This window comes from Bos taurus, chromosome 4, assembly GCF_002263795.3.
Source record: "Bos taurus isolate L1 Dominette 01449 registration number 42190680 breed Hereford chromosome 4, ARS-UCD2.0, whole genome shotgun sequence".
NCBI classification, from domain to species: domain Eukaryota; kingdom Metazoa; phylum Chordata; class Mammalia; order Artiodactyla; family Bovidae; genus Bos; species Bos taurus.
Window position 1 is genome coordinate 35025608 of NC_037331.1, and position 9052 is coordinate 35034659.

Sequence of the window (9052 nt, forward strand, 5' to 3'; positions counted from 1 at the left end):
CAAACTGAAATGCAAGGAGAAAAAAGTATGAAAAAAAAAAAAAAAAAACCCAGAATATAACATTGGAGTAATGTGGGAAATTTTCAAAAAGTATAATATGTATGTAATTGGAGTACTGTAAAGAAAAGAGAGAACAAAAGAGAGATATTTGAAGAAATAAAAATCAAGAATTTCCAAAATCATAACAGATACAAAACCATAGATCCACAAACCAGTTTGGAGGCCATGAGCAGGAAAACAAGAAAAAAAGAAACACAACCTCTACATGTAATATTTAAAATAAAAAAAGCAAAGACAGAGAAAAAATTGAAAGAATCCAGAGAAATAGAAACACTTTACCTATATAGGAAGAGTAACTAAATTACATTGGAGTCTTTTCAGAAACCATGAATCGAGAAGAAAGTGAAGTGAAATATTTAAAGTTTTGAAAGATCTTTGCCTCGAAGTTGATGTTCAGAGAAATGATCCTTCAAAATTGAAAGAGAAATGACTTTCTCAGCCAAAATAAAGCTGAAGGAATTAATTACCAGCAGACCTACACCTGCAGAAAAGAAATTAAGAAATTAAAAGAAATTCTCCAGACGAAAGAAAGACAGTGTATGTTAGAAAACTGGACCTATTAAAAAAAAAGTGTTGGAGAACAGAAAAATGAAGATTAAATCTCTTCCCTTTTTTCCTTATTCTTAACTGATGTTAAAAATAACTGTTCAAAGAAATAATTGTAGCTAATATTTTGGGTGGCTATAGCATATGGTTAGTGAAATGAATGACAGCAGTATCACAGATGATGGGAGGAAGAAACTGAAAATACTTTTTTATTGTATCTGTACTACTTATGGAATATTGCTACTGCTAAGTCACTTCAGTCGTGTCCGACTCTGTGCGACCCCATAGACAGCAGCCCACCAGGCTCCCCTGCCCTAGGATTCTCCAGGCAAGAACACTGGAGTGGGTTGCCATTGCCTTCTCCAATGCATGAAAGTGAAAAGTGAAAGTGAAGTCGCTCAGTCGTATCTGACTCTTCGTGAACCCATGGACTGCAGCCTACCAGGCTCCTCCGTCCATGGGATTTTCCAGGCAAGAGTACTAGAGTGGGGTGCCATTGCCTTCTCTGATTTATGGAATGGTATAATGTTATTTGAAGTTGAATCCAGGCCAGTTTAAAATGTACAGAATATGGTAAACTCTAGGGCAACTACTAAAGAAACATTTAAAGAAGTGTAAGAAGGGAGATAAAAGAAGAAAGGAGATAAAAATGGAACTGTAAATTAATAAAATACTCAAAACTAGAGGAGGGGAAAAAGAGGGGGGAAATAGAAAATTGGAATGAACAGGAGCAGCTGAAAACATGGTAAATATGAATTCAACTTTATCAATAATTACTTTAAGTAAGAGTGATATAAATAATACCAATTAAAATATAGAGATTTATGATAAGAAAGAAAATCGCCCACTTGTATTAAGAAATTCATTTTATTTTTTTTTAAGAAATTCATTTTACATATAAAGACAAAGATAGGTTAAAAGGAAAGGAATAGAGAAAAATACACCATGCTAACACAAATTCATGGTAATAGATGGGTAAACAGTGGAAACAGTGTCAGACTTTATCTTTTTGGGCTCCAAAATCACTGCAGATAGTGACTGCAGCCATGAAATTAAAAGATACTTACTCCTTGGAAGAAAAGTTATGACAAACCTAGATAGCATATTGAAAAGCAGAGACATTACTTTGCCAACAAAGGTCCATTTAGTCAAGCCTATGGTTTTTTCAGTGATCATGCATGGATGCGAGAGTTGGACTGTGAAGAAAGCTGACCACCGAAGAATTGATGTTTTTGAACTGTGGTGTTGTAGAAGACTCTTGAGAGTCCCTTGGACTGCCAGGAGATCCAACCAGTCCATTCTAAAGGAGATCTGCCCTGGGTGTTCTTTGGAAGGAATGATGTTAAAGCTGAAACTCCAGTACTTTGGCTACCTCATGGAAAGAGCTGAGTCATTGGAAAAGACTCTGATGCTGGGAGGGATTGGGGGCAGGAGGAAAAGGGGACGACAGAGGATGAGATGGCTGGATGGCATCACTGACTCGATGGACGTGAGTTTGAGTGAACTCTGAGAGATAGTGATGGACAGGGAGGCCTGGTGTGCTACGATTCATGGGGTCGCAGAGTTGGACACGACTGAGTGACTGAACTGAACACAAATTAAAACAAAGCTGGAGTATCTATACTAATTTCAGACAAAATATAATTCAGAATGAGAAAGATATCAGTCATGAAGAGGAATCTTGATAATAATAAAGTGGTGAATTCTTCAAGAAGACACAACACATCTGGACATGTAGGCATCTAAAAAAGTGTCCAAATGGCTGGTGCAAGAATTGATAGACAAACCCACATCAACCTAGAATCTAAAAGCCCAGATAACTAAATAATTCAAAAGATGCATATTCTGAGAAACAGCTAACTTGAAAGACTGAATAATTTAGGCTATAAACTTTAAAACACAGATAAAGCAAAAATTTAACATGTTATAATAAAAGAGAAAGCTACACATTTGTACGAATGCTGCTTTCTTCAAACATTATTTAATTTTGCTGTCTCAACCTAGTAATCCTCACAATGAAATAGATCTAAAAATTCCATAACAAAGAAGCATTAATTTTCCCACATTATGCTGAATAATTAAAAAATGCAAAGTACCATTTGTTCTGAATAATTCTAGAGACAAATTTAATAAATTAACATAACCACCCACGTTGGACTGAAAAAAAAATAATTTAAATGCCTATTATTTTTAGTAATTTTTCTGCATGTAGACTAACATCTGGTTAATATGTTAGAGCCAGTCATACATAATGTCAAAACTATACAAGTAAATAATCTCCTCTTCCTAAGATAAATGTTATGGCTAATTGTAACCAAAACAGAGGGCTAAATCAATTTTTTAATAATTATAAGAAGAAAATGCACACATACACAAACATATGCACAATGCTGTGGGTGTATACTTATCTTGAGCATATTATAAGCTAAACCTAAGCAAGGACCTGCTTACATCTAAACATGTAGGTAATAAAGAAAAATAGAGGTGAAGCAATATAAAAGAAACATGACTGAAATTTTCAAGAACTGATAAACTCACAAATTCATAGATAAAGAAAGTATAAGAGGGATTTCCCTGTGATCACATGGTTAAGACTCCATGCTCCCAATGCAGGGCGCCCAGATTCAATCCCTTGTCATGGAACAAGAGCATACATGCTGAAACTAAAGATCCCATGTGCCACAACTAAGACCTGGCAAAGCCAAATAAATAATTTTTAAAAAAAAAAGAAAGTATAACATATACCAACTGGTATAAGAAAAAGATATCCATTGACATACTGTAAGAAAAATTAATAATGACTAACTAACTAGACGAGAAGCGAAAAGCAAAGGAGAAAATGAAAGGTATAAGCATCTGAATGCAGAGTTCCAAAGAATAGCAACGGGAGATAAGAAAGCCTTCCTCAGAGATCAATGCCAGGAAATAGAGGAAAACAACAGAATGGGAAAGACTAGCGATATCTTCAAGAAAATTAGAGATACCAAGGGAATATTTTGGAGAAGGCAATGGCACCCCGCTCCAGTACTCTTGCCTGGAAAATCCCATGGATGGAAGAGGTCGTGAAGAGTCAGACACGACTGAGCGACTTCATTTTCACTTTTCACTTTCATGCATTGGAGAAGGAAATGGCAACCCACTCCAGTGTTCTTGCCTGGAGAATCCCAGTGATGGCAGAGCCTGGTGGGCTGCCATCTATGGGGTCGCACAGAGTCAGACATGACTGAAGTGACTTAGCAGCAGCAGCAGGGAACATTTCATGCAAAGATGGGCTCCATTAAGGACACAAATGGTACGGACCTAACAGAAGCAGAAGATATTAAGAAGAGGTGGCAAGAATACACAGAAGAATTGTACAAAAAAGACCTTCACGACCAAGATAATCATGATGGTGTGACCACTCACCTAGAGCCAGACATCCTGGAATGTGAAGTCAAGTGGGTCTTGGAAAGCATCACTATGAACAAAGCTAGTGGAGGTGATGGAATTCCAGTTGAGCTCTTTCAAATCCTGAAAGATGATGCTGTGAAAGTGCTGCACTCAGTATGCCAGCAAATGTAGAAACCTCAGCAGTGGCCACAGGACTGGAAAAGGTCAGTTTTCATTCCAATCCCAAAGAAAGGCAATGCCAAAGAATGCTCAAAACTACCACACAATTGCACTCATCTCACATGCTAGTAAAGTAATGCTCAAAAGTCTCTAAGCCAGGCTTCAGCAATATGTGAACCGTGAACTTCCAGATGTTCAAGCTGGTTTTAGAAAAAGCAAAGGAACCAGAGATCAAATTGCCAACATCTGCTGGATCATGGAAAAGCAACAGAGTTCCAGAAAAACATCTACTTCTGCTTTATTGACTATGCCAAAGCCTTTGACTGTGTGGGTCACAAGAAACAGTGGAAAATTCTAAAGATATGGGAATACCAGACAACCTGACCTGCCTCTTGAGAAACCTGTATGCAGGTCAGGAAGCAACAGTCAGAACTGGATATGGAACAACAGACGGGTTCCAAATAGGAAAAGGAGTACGTCAAGGCTGTATATTGTCAGTCTGCTTATTTAACTTATATGCAGAGTCCATCATGAGAAACGCTGGGCTGGAAGAAGCACAAGCTGGAATCAAGATTGCCTGGAGAAATATCAATCACCTCAGATATGCAGATGACACCACCCTTATGGCAGAAAGTGAAGAGGAACTCAAAAGCCTCTTGATGAAAGTGAACGAGGAGAGTGATAAAGTTGGCTTAAAGCTTAACATTCAGAAAACTAAGATCATGACATCTGGTCCCATCACTTCATGGCAAATAGATGGGGAAACAATGGAAACAGTGTCAGACTTTATTTTGGGGGGCTCCAAAATCACTGCAGATGATGATTGCAGCCATGAAATTAAAAGACGCTTACTCCTTGGAAGGAAAGTTATGACCAACCTAGGCAGCATATTGAAAAGCAAAGATATTACTTTGCCAACAAAGGTCCATCTAGTCAAGGCTATGAATTTTCCAGTGGTCATGTATGGATGTGAGAATTGGACTGTGAAGAAAGCTGAGTGCCAAAGAATTGATGTTTTGAACTGTGGTATTGGAGAAGACTCTTGAGAGTCCCTTGGACTTCAAGGAGATCCAACCAGTCCATTCTAAAGGAGATCAGCCCTGGGTGTTCTTTGGAAGGAATGATGCTAAAGCTGAAACTCCAATTCTTTGGCCACCTCATGTGAAGAGTTGACTCATTGGAAAAGACTCTGATGCTGGGAGGGATTGGAGGCAGGAGGAGAAGGGGACGACAGAGGATGAGATGGCTGGATGACATCACCGACTCAATGGACGTGAGTTTGAGTGAACTCCGGGAGTTGGTCTTGGACAGGGAGGCCTGGCGTGCTGAAATTCATGGGGTCGCAAAGAATTGGACATGACTGAGTGACTGAACTGAACTGAACTGAACCAACTAGAATTATATTTTCATCTGAACTACAAAGAATGAGAAAGCAATAAATACCATTTAAATTGAAAAAGTTTACAACTTCAAGTCTGTCATGAAAGAAATTTCCAAAAGACAAACTACAGGAAGAAGAAGAAAAAAAAACAAAACATTACCGCAAGAAAGGTCAGTCAGTGCAGTTCAGTTGCTCAGTTGTGTCTGACTATTTGTGACCCCACGGACTGCAGCACACCAGGTTTCCTGTCCATCAACAACTCTCAGAGCCTACCCAAACTCATGTCCATTGCATCACTGATGCCATCCAACCATCTCAACCTCTGTCATCCTCTTCTCCTCCCACCTCCAATCTTTCTCAGCATCAGGGTCTTTTCCAATGAGTTGGTTCTTCCCATCAGGTTGCCAAAGTATTGGAATTTCAGGTTCAGCATCAGTCCTTCCAATGAATATTCAGGACTGATCTCATTTAGGATGGACTGGTTGGATCTCTTTGCAGTCCAAGGGACTCAAGAATCTTCTCCAACACCACAGTTCAAAAGCATCAGTTCTTCAGTGCTCACCTTTCTTTATGGCTCAACTCTCATATCCATACATGACCACTGGAAAAAGATAGACCTTTGCCAGTAAAGTGATGTCTCTGCTTTTTAATATGCTGTCTAGTTTGATCATAACTTTCCTTCCAAGGAGTAAGTGTCTTTTAATTTCGTGGCTGCAATCATCATCTGCAGTGATTTTGGAGCCCAGAAAAATAAAGTCAGCCACTATTTCCACTGTTTACCTATCTATTTGCCATGAAGTGACGGGACTGGATGCCATGATCTTAGTTTTCTGAATGTTGAGCTTTAATCCAACTTTTTCACTCTCATCTTTCACTTTCATCTAGAGGCTCTTTAGTTCTTCACTTTCTGCCATAAGGGTGGTGTCACCTGCATATCTGAAGTGATAGATATTTCTCTCGGCAATCTTGATTCCAGCTTGTGCTTCCTCCAGCCCAGCATTTCTCATGATGTACTCTGCATATAAGTTAAATAAAATAAGTCCCCAAGTCGGTAGGTGCCCAATATGCTACTGGACATCAGTGGAGAAATAACTCCAGAAAGAATGAAGGGATGGAGTGAAAGCAAAAACAGCACCCAGTTGTGGATGTGACTGGTGATAGAAGCAAGGTTTGATGTTGTAAAGAGCATTATTGCATAGGAACCTGGAATGTTAGATCCATGAATCAAAGTAAATTGGAAGTGGTCCAACAGGAGGTGGAAAGAGTGAACATCGACATTCTAGGAATCAGCGAACTAAGATGGACTGGAATGGGTGAATTTAACTCAGATGACCATTACATCTACTACTATGGGCACCAATCCCTTAGAAGAAATGGAGTAGCCATCATAGTCAACAAAAGAGTCGGAAATGCAGTACTTGAGTGCAATCTCAACAACAGAATGATCTCTGTTTGTTTCCAAGGCAAATCATTCAATAATAAGGTAGTCCAAGTCTATGCCCCAACCAGTAACGCTGAAGAAGCTGAATGGTTCCTTGAAGACCTACAAGACCTTCTGCAACTAACACCCAAAAAATATGTCCTTTTCACTATAGGGGACTGGAATGCAAAAGTAAGAAGTCAAGAAACACCTGAAGTAACAGGCAAATTTGGCCTTGGGGTACAGAATGAAGCAGGGCAAAGGCTAATAGAGGTTCGTGACATTGTATAGGGGACAGGAATCAAGACTATCCCCAAGAAAAAGAAATGCAAAAAAGCAAAATGGCTGTATGAGGAGGCCTTACAAATAGCTGTGAAAAGAAGAGAAGCAAAAAGGAAAGGAGAAAAGGAAAGATATTCCTTGGTACCCAAATCTAATTTTTGTCAATGTTACTGAAGTATCTGTATGCTTCTTTACTTATTTTTAATCTTTAATCTCATACATTTCTTCTCTTTCTCCAAGCCCTGTTTTGTAGGCCCACCTATATTTCCAAAAGCACATCAATAGTTCAATCTCTTCCTCTTCCACACAACTGGAAAATGGAAATAAATAAGTTAAATACACAGGCTCTCTAGCATCGAGAGTTAATATCCTTCTAATGTTAAAATTGTGGTGAGAAGACCAAATGAAGGAAATCTGAACAGAGACTCTTTTGACTTTCTTTGGCTACCATACAGGACTTAATACGAGAAAATCTCCAGAGATCCAAGGATGGTTATCTCTACAGAAGATTTCATAATTCTGGTAATTCTGTTTAAGTTCACTTGACATGCTTGGCTTTAAAACATATTTGCAGAATTAGACAATAATCACAAGTGGCCAAATGCCTAGTTTTAAAACACATTTTAAAAAATCTATTTTAGAAAGTTTTTTGCTTTGTCATTAATTTTTACAACTGAAACTTTTGATATTAGTCAGGAAATATGATACTTAGACCTTATTTTATAACCTACATGAAAATCATGTCTTTTTTTGGGGGGGGAGGGTTTGCTCCTAGCATTGAGTCCTTGATTTTATAGCATAGTGTTAATTTCTGTCATTGTAGAAGATGCTATATTACTGTTAATCTTAGGTTTGTTTTTCTGCTTTTCTACACAGAGACATACTCATGGTAGCAACCAGGGAAAATAGCTTTTATCAGTAATTTTCATTATATAACATATTTTAAGAAGATGGTAGTAAGATAAATAAAATGAAAGTATACTATGGTTCATTTTTATTAAAGTATATATTTTATTAATAAGTCTAAAAATACAAAAGATGTATTTTCTACATCAGTTTGTAATTTCTTCAATATGTGGAAATGTATTTTACATCATTTCTGCAAATCAAAATATCATCAGATATAGACCTCATTAATGTATGTTGTTACAAAAATATTCAAAAATACTGCCAATCATTATAAATAAAAAGCATGAATCATAAGACAATAAGTGTTAAAATGTAACATATGGTTTATCTTCTAAGTACTTTTTAAACTATGTATTGGTGAAGTTAAGTGAAGTGAAGTCGCTCAGTCGTGTCCGACTCTTTGCAACCCCATGGACTGTAGCCTATCAGGCTCCTCCGTCCATGGCATTTTCCAGGCAAGAGTTCTGGAGTGGATTGCCATTTCCTTCTCCAGGGGATCTTCCCTACCCAGGGTTTGAACCTGGGTCTCCTGCATTGCAGGCAGACACTTTACCATCTGAGCCACCAGGAAAGCCATGTATTGGTAGATTATATATATGTTGATATGATATGTACTTTAGATTTTAGTGTTAAAATGGTCATATCTGCACAGTTTTATCTGGAAGTGATATCATGAAACCAGCAAATATTAATAGCAACTGCATATTGTTACAGGATGCAGACATTTTAACAGTAATTATAACTAATAAGATATATTTCTTCTCTATGATATATTTATATATTAGGCAGTAATTAGGAAGATGTTTTGAATAAAACCATTCTTAAAAGAGATCCCTATGTCATGAAAATTAATGAAACAATTATTCTTTGCTAGAGATAATTTTGTTGGAAAGTTAGATATGAAA

The 9052-nt window shown here is 37.6% G+C and overlaps 1 non-coding gene across 1 annotated transcript; it reads right to left on the reverse strand.

The window, feature by feature from the left end:
- Positions 1–8646: 8646 nt before the first annotated feature.
- TRNAC-GCA (transfer RNA cysteine (anticodon GCA)) lies at positions 8647–8718 on the reverse strand. Its single transcript has one exon. It is a non-coding gene; the product is annotated as a tRNA-Cys (tRNA).
- Positions 8719–9052: the final 334 nt, after the last annotated feature.